This window comes from Bos mutus, chromosome 13 (assembly GCF_027580195.1).
Source record: "Bos mutus isolate GX-2022 chromosome 13, NWIPB_WYAK_1.1, whole genome shotgun sequence".
Taxonomy (NCBI): domain Eukaryota; kingdom Metazoa; phylum Chordata; class Mammalia; order Artiodactyla; family Bovidae; genus Bos; species Bos mutus.
The window spans coordinates 5,956,776-5,976,578 of record NC_091629.1 but is presented as its reverse complement, the minus strand read 5'-3'; the positions used below and the strand labels follow the sequence as shown (position 1 = coordinate 5,976,578).

Here is a 19,803-nt window from a genome sequence, read left to right as displayed (position 1 = left end):
GTCTAATCATGGGGGTTGCAGATTAGAAAAGCCCCAGCTAACTGCAGACACATCTGTCAGCTTGATAATCCCCCAAAGTGATCAATCAATGCAAGAGAGGCTGCAGTGTGGAGGTCTTCAAACCACGCCTGTTAGACGGTAGATGGTATCTGCCATGGCTGATACCTGCTGTCACTGAGAGGGACATAACAGTACCTCAGATTTCGCCCCAGTTGTTACTATGAAAACAGTCTTATTTCTCTCAAACTCGTGTCGAGAGAATTCTGCTGCAAATTCTACGAAATCTACAGGTGCATCCTGTTATTGAGACGCTGAGTTGAATTTCTGCAGTTCGTAATTTCCACCAGATCACACTAGTCAAAGGGTACCATGGAAAAAACAAAACCCACTATGCATCAAATTCCTCTCCCCGACTCACACATCTGGTATCCAAGAAGCTGTGGCTTGCCCCACCCATAAAATACAGGGAGTAAACAGCTGGTTGGCATGAACCAAAAACCAAGTCCTCCATCTCGAATGGTTAAAAAGGGATTTTGTTGTCATTTTGAAGCTTATGAGGACTTTTCCAGCAGGATTCCACCAAGGTTGTCCAAAAGTGAGGTTCCTTTTCTCCCTTTCTGTTTGAGAGCAGGATGTGTTTGCTATATGGAGTTGAGTAAAAGCCCCCTCACCTCTTCCACTGTGGCTCTAGTTTGGGGATGGATAATAATGCGTTTTCTCTCTCAAGCCAGTGATGATCAATTACCAATAGTTGCCTGGAGCAGGTTCTGGGTGGCGTCTGGGCTCAGGGGCTGGGGGTATTCGGAGGGTGCGTAGACCTGTATCATTTTTTTGTCTAGACGTTTACCCAGCTTCCCACATGGGCTTCCCTGGCTCAGATGTGTCTCTCACTCCTCAACAATTCTCACTCATTAGATTCAGCTTAATCTTTCTAAAGAACCTTGTAATTTTTTCTCTTCTTTTATCCAAAACTTAGAATCTTAGGAATGTCCTTAATGTTCCTGAAATTAAGCCCAGGTTCCTTGGCCTGGTACTCAGGGTCCTTTATAATCTGCCCTAGCCTCTCTTTCCAACATGAATTCTCCACCTCTCTCTTTCATGACAGCTCTGCTACAGAAAAAAAAAAAAAGAGAAAAAACAAAAGTCATCAACTTCTCACTAATCCCCTTAGGTTCTCTCTGCCAGATCTTCAAGGCCAAATCTAAGTCACTCTTTAAGATCCAGTTCGGATGCTCCTTCCTAAAGGGATCTCACCTAATCTCTCCTTCCTGTGCCTCAGTAAAACCGATGACAACCACTAACAGTGATGAAGTGTGTGCAACAGGGCACGTCCTGTGCTAAGCGTGCCATATGTATCATCTCCCCAACCTCTTGTAAAAGTGGGTGAGGTCAGTGTAACCATCACAATTTCCATTTTACAAATGAAGATACTGAATCTCCTTGAGGTTGTGCAACGCCCACACTCCCCGTTACCTGGGGGTGGAGACCTGTCTGGGTCCCCAGGTCTACCTGCCACATCCCCTCACTCTCAGGACCCTTCCCAACTTCTAACTGTGTCCTGGGTCTCTGGAGACACATCTGATCATTACTACTTGACTCCACGAGTCTTAGAGGCAGGAAGTGCTTCTACATCCCCTTTTATTCCCCGTGCGGTACCTGGCACAGAACAGACACTCAGTAAGAGTCTGCTGAAAGAGTGATCACATGGGGAACCCATTCTGAGCTCTGCTTTTGAGAGGCGAGTCATATGCTGTCCGTCTTCACCGGTTTTCAGCAGGCTCTTTCTTTATGGAATTGGGTTTCAGGAGAAGTCATTTGATGATGGCATGTCTGAGTCCACACATACACCAAGAGTCTGGTTTATACTCACACCTGCAGTGTCAAGAGGCAGGATGGTCAGGATTTTCAGCCAAGAATCCAGAGACTTGGGTGCAGTCGGCCTGCTGGGGTGAGGAGCTGAGAGTGTCCTCTCAGGCTCTGGACTCGCCTCTTTTTAAAAGAGCAGGTGAGCCTCCAGGAACTGAGCCGAGGAGCCTTGTCTTCTGAGTAAGGGGCCAGGAGGCGGGGAGGTGGGGGTGAGGAAAGAAAATAACATTCCCCTCGCTTTGGGTTCTGGGCAGCTGTGATCCTGTGTTAAAAGCTCCCACTTTGCCCCACCATTCTTTCTGGAAACCTCTAGTTTCAGAGCTTGAGAAAACAAAGTAAAACAAAGCAAAAATAAAAAACAAAAACAAAGCAGGGACTTTTGGGGGTCATGAGGCCAGAATAGTATTTCATAGTAGGCAAAAATTTTTAATGACACCTGGAGGATGAAAATAGAACAAAGGATTCATTTGAAGACTCTAGAAGTGACATTAGCAAGTGGTTAGATTCATGGAATCCAAATATCTGTTTCATCAGTCATGGCCAGATGGAGTATCAACAATACCTCGAATTGATGAAATTATTTCTTTCTTAGAACTTCAAAACTTTTTGAGTAACCTCATATTTATACTCCTGAAACTACTGTGATGTATTCTGTTTCTTGTTTGAGAAATTACGGGATTGAGATCTGTTGAGACTAGATTGATTTCATCCAGGGTAGAGACAGAACTAATTTCTAGTTTACTCATCTATCTGGGTTTTTTTTTTTTTCTGAAAAACAAAAACAAAAAACTTTATATTGATGGCATATTTCCCACCTTGGTGACGTGCCTGTTTTATGCAAAGAAGGAAATTCTTCATTTTCTGCTGAGCTCATTTATGACCTCGTTTGCTGTTACCACTGCTATTTATTGAGTATCTACTGTTTGCCCACTCCAGTATTCTTGACTGGAGAATTCTACGGTGGCTCAGATGGTAAAGAATCCACCTGCAATATGGGAGACCTGGGTTCGATCCCTGGGTTGGGAAGATCCCCTGGAGAGCGTAGCAACACACTCCAGTATTCTTGCCTGGAGAATTCCTGTGGATGGAGGCGCCTGGCGGGCTATAGCCCATGGAGTCGCAAACAGTCAGACATGACTGAGTGACTTTGGGCTTCCCTGGTGACTCAGTCAGTAAGAATCTGCCTGCAGTGTAGGAGACCTGGGTTCAATCCCTTGGTTGGGAAGATACCCTGGAGAAGGAAACAGCAAATCACTCCAGTATTCTTGCCTGGAAAATGCCATGGACCGAGGAGGCTGGTGGGCTGTAGTCCATGGGATCACAAAGAGTTGGGCATGACTGAGCAGCTAACATTTGCACAATTTTACTTTATACACTATTTACTTATACTGTTTGCCAGGCACACTGAGCCAGCTATTATATTTAGCGAGAACAAAACAGACAAAATCCTTGCCATTGTTGTGGTGCTTAAGTCCTAGTGAGGCAGACAGACAATAAGCGAATAAAGAAAGGAAAACTTACAGTGTTAACGTTCCGTTGTTTTACAAAGAAAAACAATTCAGGTGAGTAAAGCGGGCCAGGGGAGGGGAGGCAGAGGATGCTTCTAAAGGTCAGGGTCCACAAAAGCCCCGCGGGACTTCCCTGGAGGTCCAGGGGTTAAGGCTCTGCTTCCACTGCAGATGGTTGGTCGATCCCTGGTCAGGGAACTAAGATCCCCCATACCTGAAGCATGGGCAAAAGACCTTCAAAAAACTTTTTATAAAGCTCCTCAAAGTTGTAGACACTTGGCCAGAGACCTAGGTGAAGTGAGAGAACAAAGCACGTAACTGTCAACTACAAATTGGCACTTGCCAAGAGCATTTGCCAGCACGGAACAACCACCACAGTGCTTGCCATCTGCCTCTGTGGAGACGGAACCCTGTGCTTCTGCAGGGTCCTGTGCTGCGGACCTCCAGCGCCCAGCAAGGGAGCTCAGGGTGGGCTGAGGCACTCTGTGCTCTAGGGAATCCGATAGAACAGGTCTTTAGAGTTAGACGTTTTCAGGAACTGATTTCATGATCCCAATCCTCGCATCTCTTCATCTCTAGAAAAGCACTGAAGTCCTTTCATGGTGACAGACGCTCCTCGTGACTAGCAGCAAACCTCTGGTAAAGTAAGCACTGCGTGGCACTAAACTCCCCCTTCACCAAAATCTTCTATAGTGACCTTCCCCAACGGCTTCTTTGGAGCAGTCTCTCAGAGATATATCTGAGGTGCTCTCTCCCGAGCTGCAGTCCTCATCTTGCCGCCAATAAAATTGAACTTGCGACTCTAACATTGCACATCTTTTTAGTCGACATAACGATTTGGGAAAATCGGGGATGAGCTCACCATCTAGGAACAGAAAACAGAGAACATCTCCAGGACTGTGCGGCGGCTGAGCCAGAAGACCCAGGCGAGACGCATCTGGAAACGTTCAGAGGCATGGCTTGTTTGAGTGTCTGTAGACACAAGTCAGGAGTTAACGATTTTATTCTGATTTGACCAGAAGCCAAGGGAAGGCTGCATGTCCACTGAAGACTGTCTGAGCCCCGCCATGGCTGTGGCTCTGCTCCAGGCTGCATGTGTGCTAACTCACTTCAATAGTGTCCGACTCTGTGTGACCCCATGGGCTGTAGCCCACCAGGCCCCTCCATCTATGGGATTTCCCAGGCAAGAATACTGGAGTGGGTTTCCATTTCCTCCTCCAGGGCATCTTCCCAACCCGGGGGTAGAACCCATGTCTCCTGGGGCTCTTGCATTGGCAGGCAGATTCTTTACCACTGAGCCACCTGGGGAGCCCACACATCTCACCACTGGCCAAAGTAAGTTGCATGGCTCAGAAAGATGCCAGTGGGTGGGGAGGCATTGTAACTCACAAGAGAAACCACCAGCAGGGATGCAGAAGCTCTGAGAAGGGGGTGTGTTTCTGTTCTCAGTATGTCTAGCCATAGCTTTAGTTACTTTGATCTTGTAAATCTACATTCAGCCCAAATTTTCCCTGTTGGTTACAGAGTGATACATTCATCAGACTGCCTTGGAGAGACTTATACTCAGGTGCCTGTCACCTCTCAAAGGTAACACTTCCCAAACTGAACTTACCATCTTTCCCCTCAGTTGTTCTCCCAGACTCCCTGGCTCCTTCAGGGTCGCTCCATCCATTCAGCCATCCAGCCTAGAAACTGGGGCTCTTGTACTCTTCCCTGTCCTCCCTGCTTCTTCCACCTCCAGTTGATGATCAAGTCCTTTGGATTTTAACTCTTCTACATTACTCATCTCCCCTACTCAGAGGATTTATCTCAGGTCCTCAGCATCCCTCTCCTTGACTCTGTCTTGCCCTCCAGCACCTGCCCCATCACCTGATATACACATCTGATTGTATCAAGTTCTCTATTTCGTGGAAGTCAATTCCAGAATCCTGGCCAGAGCCTGCACTGCATTTGTAAATAGCCTCTTCTTTCCACACTCCTCTGAACAACTAGCTATGCCAACTAGCTACTCCCCAAACTGTGTCAGGCCACACTTCATACCTCCTCAGCTTTTCTCAAGCTCCTCTGCCCAGAAAAGTCCCTCCACTCCTCATCTGTCAAAATCAGCCCATCTTTCTCCTTTTTTTTTTTTAAGTGAGTTTTTATGACCTTCATCCCCAAGTACACCATTCTATTTTGCACCAGGTGTGAATATGATCATTGACAAAGCATTTTGGACTTGCTTGTCTGTCTGTCTGTCTCCCCGTTTTTGTGGGTGGCTGGTCCTGCCTCAAGTTTTCATGGGGGGAGGGTCTCCAATTGGAGCGAGCAGTTGGCTTCTCCTCCCACCCCAACTTCCTCCTCTCCATGGAGAACTGACATCCACCTGACCTCTGTTCCTCAGTTGGGTAGAGCATATCTACTGAAACTTCGAGAGCACTCAAGATTCGCTCTTGTTTTCTTCCGTTAACATTCCCCAAGCCAGAAGTTTTAGGAAGTGGGTCTAATCTGCCACAATCTTAAGCTAGAAATCCTTTTCCTTATATTAAAGGAAAACCCTCCATCAGGATAGGATTGGTGGGAATTCCCTGGTGGTACGCTGGTTAAAACTCTGAGCTTCCGACGTAGGGAGCGCGGTTTTGATTCCTAGTTGGACAAGTTTAAGATCCCACCTGCCGTGAGGCAACTAAGCCTGTGGGCCACCACTAGAGAAGCCCGAGGGCCACAACGAAGCCCCAGTGCAGTCAAAAAATTAAAAACAAATAATTTTTTAAAAGATATAATTGGCACATACATTGTGTAGGTTTAAGGTGTGCTTATTTGAAACACGAATATATCGCAAAACCATCACAACAGTTGCGATCACGTCTCATAGTTGTCATTTCTTTCTTTGTGGGAAGAACATTTTAAAATTTACTCACTTAGCAACTTTCAAGAATATGATGAAGCGCTTTTAACCATAATTACCATCCTGCTCATCAGATTCCCAGAACCTATTCAGCTTCTGACCGGAAGTTTGTACCCTCTGACCAATTTCTTCCCATTTTTCCCCACCACCCCCCTGCCCCTGGGAACCACCACTCTGCCGTTTCTCGCAGTTCAGTTTTTTTAGATGTCCCTGAGATCACACTGTATTTGTCTTTCTCTGTCTGACTTATTTCATTTACCATAATGCCCTCAAGTTTCATCCATGTTGTCACCAGCATCAGGAAGAGAAGCCAGAAGTCTTAGAAAGTAGATCTGCTCTGCAGACCGGTCTCCGTGGGTGGACTCTCCGGAGCCCAAGTTCTGTTTAGATTTGGGTGATAAATCTAAAGCCATGTTCTCCAACCCTTATGTCAGTAATAATACTGGCATTCTGATTCCTTGTATGTCCCTTTGCTTTTTATTTTTCTAAGTTATTAGTATTAACTGTAAACCAAGGAGGAGGTTTATTATAAGGTAATTCTCTATAGATTGTTTAAAACTTCAACAACTCCCTCCTAGATGGAAATTTCCTGAGATTTTATTCATATTTAAATCCAAAAATGCTTAGCACAGATCATGGCACATAACAGAGGCTCTGAAAATATTCATTAAAAAGGTTTTTGCTGAAGTATGATCTTAGTGTCTGTAACACTAAAATGCACACATCTTAAATGTACAGGCTGATGAACCCACCCTTGTAACCACAATCCCAACCAAGTTACAGAACGTTCCCCGCCCCAGGAAGTTCCCCCATCCTTCTTCCAATCGGTATTCCCTTCCTGCCAGAGATAACCACTTTTCTGATTTCTATCACAAGGCACTTGTTTTTCTTTTTCTTTTAGTTCATATAACTGTAATCACGTGTGTATTTTTTTCCAGAGGCCTTGCTTCTTTCACTCAGCATAATCATTTTAAGATTTATTTATGTCATTCCACATATCAGTAAGTTTTTCTCTTTTTTTCTATTACTGTATAGTATTCCACTGTATAAACAGACCAAAATTGTTTATTCTTCTACCAGTGGGCATTTTGAATATTTGCAGTTTTTGATTATTATAAATAAATCTCCTGTGGGTGTTCTCTTTTTTAATTTAATTTTTTAAATTGAAGTATAGTTGATTTACAATGTTGTGCCAACCTGTGCTCTACAGACTGACTTTTACATATTCTTTGTTTTAATATTCTTTTCCATTTTGGTTTATCAGAGGATATTGAGTATGAGTCCCTATGGTATATGTCAGGACCTCATTGTTTATTCATCCTATATATATCAGCTTACATCTGCTAATCCCAGATTCCCAGACCGTCCCCCCCACCCCCAACCACAAGTCTAGTCTGTTCTCTATGTCTTTGAGTCTGCTTCTGTTTTGTAAATAGGTTTCGTTTGTGCCGTATTTTAGGTTCCACGTGTAAATGATATCATATGGTATTTGTCTTTCTTTCTGACGTATTTCATTTAGTATGAAAATCTCTAGGTCCATCCATGTTTGCTGCAAATGGCGTTATTTCATTCTTTTTTATGGCTGTAGTGTTCCACTGAACACACACACCACATCTTCTTCACCCATCCGTCTGTTGTTGGGCATTTGCGTTGTCTCCATGTTTTGGCTACTGAGCACAGAGCTTCAGTGAGCATAGGGGTGCATGTATCTTTCTGGATATAGTGTGCTCGGGACATGTGCCCAGCAGTGGGATTGCCAGGTCAGATGGTGACCCTAGTTTCAGTTTTCTGAGGGACCTCCGCACTGATTCCCATAGTGACTGCACCAACTTACAGTCCTACCGCCAAAAGTAGGAGGGTTCCCCTGTGAACATTCTTTTTTAAAAAATTAATTTATTTATTTTAATTGGAGGCTAATTTCTTTACAATATTGTGGTGGTTTTTGCTGTACATTGACATGAATCAGCCATGGGTGTACATGTGTCCCCCCTACCCCGTGCCAAACCCCCCTCCACCTCCCTCCCCATTCCGTCCTCAGGGTCGTCCCAGAGCACCAGCTTTGAGTGCCCTGTCTCATGTATTGAACTTGGACTGGTCATCTATTTCACATATGGTAATATACATGTTTCAATGCTATTCTCTCGAATCATCCCACCCTCTCCCTCTCCCACAGAGTCCAAAAGTCTATTCTTTATCTCTGTGTCTCTTTTGCTGTCTCACATACAGGGTCATCATTACCATCTTTCTAAATTCCATATATATGCGTTAATATACTGTGTTGGTGTTTTTCTTTCTGACTTACTTCACTCTGTATAATAGGCTCCAGTTTCATCCACCTCATTAGAACTGATTCAAATGTGGTTTTTTTAATAGCTGAGTAATATTCCATGGTGTATATGTACCATAGCTTTCTTATCCATTCATCTGCCAATGGACATCTAGATTGCTTCCATGTCCTGGCTATTATAAACAGAGATGCGATGAATATTGGGATACATGTGTCTCTTTCAATTCTAGTTTCCTTGGTGTGTATGCCCAGCAGTTCTATTTCCAGTTTTTTAAGGAATCTCCACACTGTTCTCCATAGTGGCTGTACTAGTTTGCATTCCCACCAACAGTGTAAGGATTCCTTTTTCTCTGCACCCTCTCCAACATTTATTGTTTGTAGGTTTTGTGATAGCAGCCATTCTGACATGAGAGGTCATGAGATGGTACGTTATGCGGTTTTGATTTGCATTTCTCTGATAATGAGTGATGTTGAGCATCTTTTCATGTGTTTGTTAGCCATCTATATGTCTTCTTTGGAGAAATGTCTGTTTAGTTCTTTAGCCCATTTTTTTTATTGGGTTGTTTATTTTTTGGTATTGAGCTGCATGAGCTGCTTGTATATTTTGGAGATTAATTCTCTGTCAGTTGCTTTGTTTGCTATTATTTTCTCCCATTCTGAAGGCTGTCTTTTCCCTGGGAACATTCTTGTACAACTTTTTTGGTTGACATACTCAAGTCTGTTGGTATATGTTGGAATGTTGACTACACAACTGCCAATCACTTGAATACTGCCAATGAACAAAGCTTCTAATAGCATCTTTGTAGATACAGACAGTCTGTTCTCCTGGGAGGCTTTACTACCTAGGTACAGTTGATTAAATCATTGGCCAGTGGAGATTGGACTCCATCTTCAGCCCTCTCCCCTCCCTGGAGGTCAGTGAGAGCGGGACTGGAAGTTCCAGCCCTCAAGTCACATAGTTGGTTCCTCTGGTCACCAATCTCCATCCTTAGATGCTTCCTAAAATTGCTCTCATTAATATAACAGAAGACACTTTTATCATCCTTAAAACTCGGGAAATTCCAAGGGTTTTAGGAACTCCTTGCCAGAAATGGGGACAAATACCAAATATATGTATTTCTCATCAAAAATCACAATATCACACTCCCTGGTTTCTTTCTCAACAGGTTCAGAACTCAGAGGGGAGAGAGATGAAATTAATTAGCACATTGAAATCCAGCACTGTGGGTATAATAGAGAAGATTTACACATCGAATAAGGTTAAGCCTCTGTCAGCCCTATAGTGATATGATCCCATGATGATTGTTCAGTTCCATCCCCTTCTCTTACTCAAGAAAGGATAGAGGCGTGCAGGCAAGTCACGTTACGGCCTTGGATGAGACGGTGACCCATATCAGATTTCAGGAAGGTGTTTTTAAATTGCCTTCTTTTCTGCGATGATGTTCAGGTCCAGACAAACAAAATGTCTCTTCCTAGAGCAGGGAAAACCAACTACCAAAGAAGAGGAAAACGAACAGATGAAAATAATTATGTTTTTCAGCTTTCTTGCAGCAGAGAGAAACTATGTTTTTGCTAAAGGAGGAGGTCTCAGCTTTAAAGGAAATGAAGGAAGGCTACTTGTGAAAAAACAGTTCACTAGCACTTCTCGTTTTGTTTCTTTGAAGGTCACAATTACAGATATTTTGATAAAGACATCCTCTTCAATGCTTGTGGTCTTTTCCACTTGATGGAAGAGATACAGTTGGTACTGTTTAGTCACAGCTGTCATCTTACCCTGAAATATGGTAGAAGATAGGAGGAGGGAAACAGAAAAAAAATTTTTTCATTTTCCCCAAGGTCATTTCATCATTTTCTAGCCCTATATGTCTACTGAACACTTGCATTTTGATTCCCATACTCCCTGTTAAGAAACAACCCTCTGGTTTAAGAATGTGTGTTTTGGAATATGAGAGCGGGCTGTGGAGAATCATTATTTGGAATTACATAACTAGGGGAAAAAAAAAGAGTTTGAAATGCAACCTGCAATCAAGTAGGATCATAAATAGACCACTGAATAAATCAACAATCTGTCACTGAATTTGTCATTGAATCAAGAAATAAGAGACACTGGTGAGTTTTCACTTCATAAAGCCAAAGGTAAACTTGAATAATTGTTACATTTAGTCCAAAGAAGATTGTGTCTAGCCTGTGAATTACATCTGTAATAAACCTAAATAAAAACCTCAACAGCTTCATGGCAAAAAAAAAAAAGAAAGAAAGTAATAATGAGAGATTTTCTTGAAATTTTTATTACAAAGGACATTTTTATATGAGTCCCTCAGGAGCAAAAGCCCTGTCTGGGTTCTGTGGATCCTCAACACTAGCTAGAATCTAGTGGCTGGAGGAGGCAGTAGGGAGGGGTTCTCTCTTGTGCAGAAGAGGTCTTTGCATCTTCTTGAAATAAAGGGGATGCTGGCTGGGGATTTTCACAGTGTCTTCCACCCTCCCGCCTGCTCAGGAGATGAGAGACCCTGTATAAGCTTCTGGAATTCCTCTGGCTTTCAGTTGCTCTTTAAATGCCCACAGCTTTTTATTTCCTTTGTGTAAAACAGTAATGGAACCCAGAGACAGCCATCTGCTATGGTTTAAATGTTTGTGCCCCCCACCTCAATTTGTATGTGAAAACCCCAAAGCTGATGGCATCAGAAGGTGGGGCTTTGGGAAGATGATGAGGTCATGAAGGTGGAGCCCCCATGAATGGGATTAGTGCCCTTACAAGACACCCTGGAGAGCATCCTTGCCCCTTCCTCAACGTGAGGACACAGCGAGACCATGGCTGTCCATGAACCACGAGGAGGGTCCTCACTGATCCTAAATCAGCCAACAGCTGGATCTTGGACTTACTAACTTCTAGAACAGTGAGAAGTATGGTTCTGTTGTTTACGACCCACCCAGTCTCTGGTATTTTGTTATAGTAACACATTAACCTCAGACAGATCTGGGTTCTCATCGTGGTTCAGCCACTTACTGTGTTTAGCAAATTATTTGATCTCTCTGAGTCTCAGTTCCTGTTCATAATAACGCCTGTCTCATTGGGAGTTTAGGGAGAAATGAGATTGATTTACATTAAAATTCCCAGCACACAGTGGGCACTAATTCTCCTCTGCTGTTCTAGGAACATCTTACCTTGGAGGTGAACTGTCGTTGCTCCTCTCTGCAATGCTTTTGCTCCAGAGAGGCACAGAGTGTAACTTGAAAGGGTTACTAATCCCTCGAAACCCTCTGATCACAGATAAACTCATTTCCCGATCCTGCCACGTAAGCCACTGATCTGGCTTTGATGACCCGATCACACGTTGAGGACCACATGAAGGTTGCCACTCAAAGCTGTACTCAAGATCAAAGTTCTGGAGCCAGGCTCACTTCTGCCCACGCTCTCCGGGGAGGCACCCAACGACATGATGGAAAAGATAACAGACCCCCGCGAATCATTGCCTATAGATCAGGCTGTTGGTCTCCCTGCTCAGAGAGTGGGAACCTTAGTGCTGGAAAATGATAAAGACATCTTAAAACTTACTGGCCGATTTAGGTGTGTGCATACGTGAACTAGGACTTCCCTGGTGGCTCAGCTGGTAAAGAGATGCAGGTTCAATCCCTGGGACAGGAAGATCCTCTGGAGAAGGAAACGGCCTCCCACTCCAGTATTCTTGCCTGGGAAATCCCATGACAAGAGGAGCCTGGTGGGCTACCATCCATGGGGTTGCAATGAGTCAGACACGACTGAGCAACTAAACATGTGTGAACTCAGTTTCTAAAAAATATCCACAGGCAAGTCACAAAACATGCACAAAAATCATTTTTAAAAAGGTACATTTCTTATTGGAAGGATTAGTTTTCAACCAATCGAAGCAATTAAAAAGTTATGGAAAACCTTGTCAAAAAAGCAGGACAGACACCAATTAGTAGCAAATGAATTAAAACTTTAAAAAAAAATCAGAAAATTGTACATTCTTTAATAACTTTTTTAATGAGAAAAAATACAAAAGCAAAAATATATATATATAAATGGCTATAATCCCACTTATCTTGATAAAGTCTTATTGGTAAATATCTGGGTTTTTTTTTTTTTTTTTGTAACTATCCATTAAATACTGTCTGTGTATATATTTCCATATTTTTAAACCAAAACTGGCATCCTTCAATATAAATTGCCACCGAACATCATTGAATTTCACTAAATCTTTATTATTAGACTTCTGAATTTGTTTCTAAGTGTTTGCTGTTACCAACATTACAGGAATAACTGTATAGAATGACTTAGGAAAGAAATTAAGGGGAAATAAGTCAAAAAAAGTTTCTGAAAAGTGGACAAATTGTTTAGAGATACATTAAACAAAAATCATCCTCTGTGGAATATCAGAAATATCTCTACACAAAGAGTCCCTGGGAATTAATTTTTGGTCAGATTATAATTTTGATCTACCCATAATCTTAAAAACTTGTTTCTTCTGTATTCAGCATCCTTTTATTTCTCTCCTCTGCTCCCTTCCTGCTCTATCATCCGAAAGCCAAGGCATTTCATGCCAGCCTTTCTCCTGCCAGTCCAAGCTCCTCCCAAGTCTCCTCTCTTTCTAGGACATCTGCTCTGCTAATGTCTAGCTTTTGATTAATTCTGCCACCCACTTTCTGCCCTTCTCTGTCCAGGCTGCTGAGCGCTGCTGGAGAGAAAACCCACAGCTTGTTCTGCTGGTGTCACTAGGTAAATTTTTCATCCTTGCTGGACTGGCCCTCTCCCAGGCCCCTCATGTCTCATCCCAGTCTCCACAATTTGGTCATCCTGCCCACTCATCAAAAAGCCTGAGTTCTATCCCTCCATCTAATTAAGCCTTAGATCCTCAGTTTGTAAAATAAAGGGAATACTGGTTACAATGGACAAGAAGTGAATGTAAGAAGGATGTTTCTAATGTGCTCAGAGACGAGAGGGAAAAAAAAAGATGTCCTCCTGAGGATTAAGCTAGAAAATTTCAGATGGAGAGCTGCATCTATTGTCTGTAAACCAAACAGTTGTTGTTCAGTTGTTTCGCTGTGTCTGACTCTGTGATCCCGTGGACTGCAGCATGCCAGGCTTCCCTGTCTTTCACCATCTCCTGGAGCTTGCTCAAATTCATGCCCATTGAGTTGGTGATGCCATCCAACCATCTCATTCTCTGTTGCCCACTTCTCCTCCTGCCTTCAATCTTTCCCAGCATCAGGGTCTTCTTCAGTGAGTCAGTTCTTCTCACCAGGTGGCCAAAGTATTGGAGCTTCAGCTTCAGCATCAGTCCTTCCAATGAATATTCAAGGTTGATTTCATTTAGGATGGAGTGGTTTGATCTCCTTGCAGTCCCAGGGACTCTCAAAAGTCTTCTCCAAGACCACAGTTCGAAAGTATCAATTCTCTGGTGCTCAGCCTTCTTTATGGTTCAACTCTCACCAAAAAGCTGTCTAGAAGTGTGTGACAACGATTTGTGAACACAAAGAATCCAACTGGAAAAGGAGGCGGAGCCGGTGGTAAACAGCTTGCACACTGGACATGTCCAGTCTATGAAGGAGGCCCCAGGGGACAGAAGATTCCACCTAGAAGTGCCCGCTCTGCCCCACAAAGGCTCTGGCCTCAGAAGGGAGGTCTTTGCACCCCCACCTGTAACTCCATCAGGGAGGTGGGGACACGGAACTGGACACCTTCTGTCTCGTCTCTGGGCTGTTTCTCCTCCAGAGCTTGGTGGACAGGAGGTGCTCAGCAAGTTCATCTCATGTCTCAAATGTTCAAGGGACACATTTTGTTGCAAGAATGACTCCTCAATCCTTTTGCACTAAATCAGCCTGAATTCTTGGCCCCAGCCGCCTTCCTATCTGGCATCTGGGGAGGCGGAGCTGCCTTGGCAACTCAGGTGTGTTCAGCACTGGCTGTGCCCGTGAGAAAGTCACTTCCGCTCAGGAGACGTCATCAGTTAAGTGGGGACGACACTGCAGCTGTGTGGAATTGTTCAGTGTGACCCAAATAAATGGTCTTCCTCCCCCGCCCAGCCTCTGCCTGAGGCGACAGGGCCCGAGGACCCCAGTCTGGAAACTTTAACCCAGAAAGAGCAAAAGCAGGTCATTAGCATACCTTCCTTTGAAAGGCACAAGGCAGCACTTTGTACTGTTTCTCGTGGAGAGTTCCCCCAGACTCCAGTAGGGACGTCTCTCTGGCCCTCAGGGTTTCCAGACGAAGAGAAAAGGCTGAAATCTTTCTTCTTTCTCTGCTGTGCTCCTCTGGGCACTGTCCACCTTCTGGAAGTTTCTCAGACCCCATATTCTGGGCCCACAAACTTCAGGACTGAGAGAGAGCTGTGCAGGCAGCCAGGGCTCCCTCCTCCCCCTTCAGCCCCTGGAAATGAGGCATCCAGGGCCCCCGAGAAGTGCGGATCTTTTCTCTCCCTGGCCGTCAGTATGTCTGCGTCACCCCAAAATTCACCCCCCCAACCCTGTGTGATGGTCTCTGGGAGGTGATTAGGCTTAGATGAGGCCTTGAGGATGCAGTCCCCATGATGTGAAGATGGAGACGGGAGCTAGCTGTCTCCACCGAGGGAGCGCACAGCGAGAGCGTGGCCGCAGACAGCCCAGGAGGGCGCCCCCCTCCCCAAGAACGTAATGAGCAGCTTCTCCGGGCTCGGCTTGGAGGAGATCTGGTTAAGCCTCACTGCTAAGTCGCTTCAGTTGTGTCCGACTCTGTGCGACCCCACAGACGGCAGCCCACCAGGCTCTCCGGTCCCTGGGATCCTCCAGGCAAGAACACTGGAGTGGGTTGCCACTTCCTTCTCCAATGCATGAAAGTGAAAAGTGAAAGTGAAGTCGCTCAGTCTTAGCGACCCCATAGACTGCAGCCCACCAGGCTCCTCCGTCCATGGGATTTTCCAGGCAAGAGTACTGGAGTAGGGTGCCATTGCCTTCTCCAAGCCTCACAGTCTGTGCTATTTGTTACGGCAGCCTGGGCTGACTAAGACGGCCTCAGTGCTTTTCTCTCAGTTTCTCTGGGGAATTTTCTGATGAACGTAGGTCTCCACCATATCACATGAGATTTAAGGCGAGGTTGCTAAGAGTCGGACACGACTGAACGACTTCACTTTCACTTTTCACTTTCATGCATTGTAGAAGGAATGGCAACCCACTCCAGTGTTCTTGCCTGGAGAATCCCAGGGATGGGGCAGGCTGGTGGGCTGCCGTCTGTGGGGTCGCACAGAGTGGGACACGAGTGAAGCGACGAAGCAGCAGCAGCAGCAGCAGCAATGTGAGTCAGACGCCAAGAACAAGAGTAAATCGTAAGCTCTCCAAGACGAGCTTCGCCTGTGAATCACACATTTAGTGCTCTTGTTAAAAGACTGGCACGGTCGGGACTTCCCTGGTGGTCCAGTGGCTAAGAATCCGTGCTCCTCATAGAGCGGGGCCTGGGTTGCGTTCCTGGTCAGGCAACTAGATCCCATATGCCACAGCTAAGATCTGACACAGCCAAGAAAATAGATAAACAAATATTAAAAAAAAATACTGGCAGCATTTCTTCACCAGAGGGACTAAGAGAATAGTCTGTCTCCTGCCCATCTTGTAGGATGTGGGGTGGGAAGGTTCACTTCCTTATGCCCTAAGCTGAACGTTACTCCCATTCCCTGTTCCCCTTTGAGCTTGATTTCCACAAGATTGGCTCCTTCTAACATATTCTGCAAAATACCAGGTGCTATAGACTGAATGTTTGTGTCCTTCCCAACTTTCACAGTTGTATCCCAATTCCCAGTGTGATGGCGTCAGGAGGTGGAGCTTTGCAGAGGTCATGAGGGTGGGGACCCAATAAATGGGATTAGTGACCTCACTGGAGAGACCCCAGAGAGCTCCCTCACCACTGTAGATGCCTGAGGACAGACTGAGACATCAGGCCATGCTTGCTTATCCAGCTGGCCCCTGCATTGTCCTTCAGCTGCATTCAAATAAATAACAGACTGGAAACAAGACTGCAAAAACAGCAGCTGGCTGGTAGGCTGCACGGCCAGATGTGTAGACCATCATGGGTCTGGCTCAGGTTCTCTTCCTGAGAGACAACCAGAATCTGGACAAACACATTTGCTCCCATCTGTATCGTCTGTTTGCTGGTCTTTGGACCATGTGCAGGAGTGGCATCTACTTACTTCCTGCCACAGACTTGGTGGAGAGGCAGCCAGGGATTTACCTTGAGGATGTGTCTCTGTCCACTGGGATTCTGATCTGCTAGTTGAGCCATCACCTGCATGTCTAAAACAAAGTTCTACCCCTGAGGATTGAGCCTCAGCACTCCCTAGTCACTACATCACTTCCTGCCCTCGGCTGGCTCCCTGTGACAGGCATGCTCCCTAGGGTTGTACCCATCCTTGGTTTATGACCTCGCTCTTCCCAATTGTGTCACCTCTAGCAACTTCTTCAATGTGTCTAATCCTTTTTTCCTACCCCCTTCTCCTTCCACCCAGGCTGCAATGCTGCATGGTCCACTACAGACTCCTAAGAGCAGCAAGACCCTTTAAGGAGCCCCCAGAGTCCACAGCTGAGTCCAAAGCTTAAATCAGATCTATTTATGACCCTGACCCTAAGTCTGATTGCACTTGAACCTGTATCAGGGTTTCCCTCCAGGAATGACTCCCCAGCTTCGGAAACCCTCATTTCTAAAATGGAGCTGACCCCAGGACTACCCTGGTGGTCCAGTAATTAAGACTTCCGATGCAGGGAGCGTGGGTTCAGTCCCTGGTCAAGGAGCTAAGATACTACATGTCTCAGGGCCAAAAAAACAAAACATGAAGCAGTTTCGTAACAAATTTAGTAAAGACTTCAAAGACTGCACATCAAAAAAAAAATATGAAGAAGAACTAAAAAAAGGATCAAATAAAAAATAAGTAAAATGGAACTTAACCCTACAAACCTAGTTCTCCAAGAAACCTTAGAAATAAATGCTTTTAAGTCAGAACTGATTCCTCCAAAACTACAGCTGAGCACTCCAGCCCTGACACATTATTTTACTGCCAGAATGCTTCACATCTCACCCAGAGCTGATCCCCAAGCCTTGGGACTGATGATTTCTGTCCTAATGCTGCACTAATATTTTATTTAGGATTTTTGCATTGAGGGTCATAAGTGAGAATGGCTGACAGTTCTCTTTGGGCTGTATTTCTTGGGTACAACTACTATACTAGCTCTGTATGAGAAGTTTGAAGCTTTCCTTCTTTTTCTACACTCTGAAACTGCAGAACAGAGTTCATTGGCCCTGGAGGTCTCATTGCAGGACTCCCCTGCTGGCTCAGCAGTAAAGAACCCACTTGCAATGCAGGAGACTTGGTTTGATCCCTGGGTCGGGAAGATCCCCTGGAGAAGGAAATGACAACCTACACCAGTATTCTTGCTAGGAAAATTCCACGGACGGGCTAGAGAGGAGCCTGGCAGGCTATAGTCCATGGGGTCGCAAAAGAGTTGGATACGACCTAGCACTGAACAATGACAAACAACAGAAGTCTGATAAAATTTCTCTGTGGAAGCATCTGCACCTGGTGTTTTGGAGAGTAGCTCTTTGCTCTTTCCTCCTGTTTATCCTGTGATAGTTCGTTTGTTTAAATTTTATAACTCATCTAAAGTCCGTTTTGAGAAATTACATTGTCCTAGAAATTATTTCATCCAGATTTTGTTGTTGGTGTTGTTCAGTCACTAAGTCATGTCCAACTCTTTGTAACCCCATGAACTGCAGCACGCCAGACTTTGCTGTCCTTCACTATCTCCCTGAGTTTGCTCAAACTCATGTCTACGGAGTCAGTGATGCCATACAACCATCTTGTCCTCTGTCACCCCCTTCTTCTCTTGCCCTCAATCTTTCCCAGCATCAGGGTATTCTCCAATGACTCAGTTCTTGGCATCAAATGGCCAAAGTATTGGAGCTTCAGCTTCAGTTTTTCCAATGAATATTCAGGGTTAATTTCCTTTAGGATTGACTGGTTTGATCCCCTTGCAGTCCAAGGGACTCTCAAGAGTCTTCTCCAGCACCACAGTTTGAAAGCATCAGTTCTACACGCTAACCTTGCTTTATGGTCCAACTGTCACATCCATACAAGACTACTGGAAAAACCATAGCTTTGACTATGCAGACCTTTGTCAGCAGTGATGTCTCTGCTTTTTAAATATTCTGTCTAGGTTTGTCATTGCTTTTCTTTCAAGGAACAAGCGTCTTTTAATTTCGTGGCTGCAGTCACTGTCCACATTGATTTTGGAGCCCCCCCAAATGAAATCTGACACTGTTTCCACATTTCCCCATCTATTTGCCATGAAGTGGCAGGACCGGATGCCATCATCTGGTCCTACTGTTCTCTGAATGTTGAGTCTTAAGCCAGCTTTTTCACTCTCCTCTTTCGCCTTCATCAAGAGTCCGTTTGGTTCTTTTTCACTTTCTGCCATTAAAGTGACATCATCTGTGTATCCGAGATTGTTGATAGTTCTCCCAGCAATCTTGATACCAGATTGTGATTCATCCAGCCTGGCATTTCGCATGATGTACTCTGCATATAAGTTAAATAAGTAGGGTGATAATATACAGCTCTGATATATATATATATAAATAAAATCATAAATAAATAAATATTATAATAAATTATTATATTATTTAGTATGATAAATCTGAACAAAGTCATCTCTTAAGCTAATTTTACTTTCCTTTGTATCTGGAGTTTATTCCCCTTATTCCACATTTTGTATTTTTGTGCTTCCTTCCATTTTTCTTTTTTAGTTTATGTTGATTCACATGGATGTGTGGTCTTAGTTCTGTCTTATTGTTTTGTTATGATTTCTGTTTTTCAGTTTTTTCAAATATTTCACTGAGTGATTTTATGTGACTTGCTGCTGTTGTGTGCATGCGTCTTGAGAATTTGAAAGGTTTGTATTTTAGTTCTGGGTTAATGATAATCAGAATGCCACACGATATCCTTAACCACCTATTTCTTTATGTTAACTACCAACTCCCTGCACTATTTCCTTCTTTTGTCCCTTCTCCTCTGTTTTCTTAACCCTCAGTTTTTAATTATATTCTTTCTTCATATGTCCCTTTGTACTAAAGTGCATATTTAAGTGTAGACTATTTGATTTATCAAACTAAAATGTTTTTACCCCCAAATATGTTATTGAATGAGCTTCCCTGGTGGCTCAGATGGTAAAGCATCTGCCTACAATGCAGGAGACCCAGGTTCAATCCCTGGGTCAGGAAG

General features: G+C 44.3%; 1 non-coding gene across 1 annotated transcript; it reads left to right on the top strand.

The window, feature by feature from the left end:
• The first annotated feature begins 19,730 nt into the window (after positions 1–19,730).
• TRNAC-ACA (transfer RNA cysteine (anticodon ACA)) lies at positions 19,731–19,803 on the top strand. The gene has a single exon. It is a non-coding gene; the product is annotated as a tRNA-Cys (tRNA).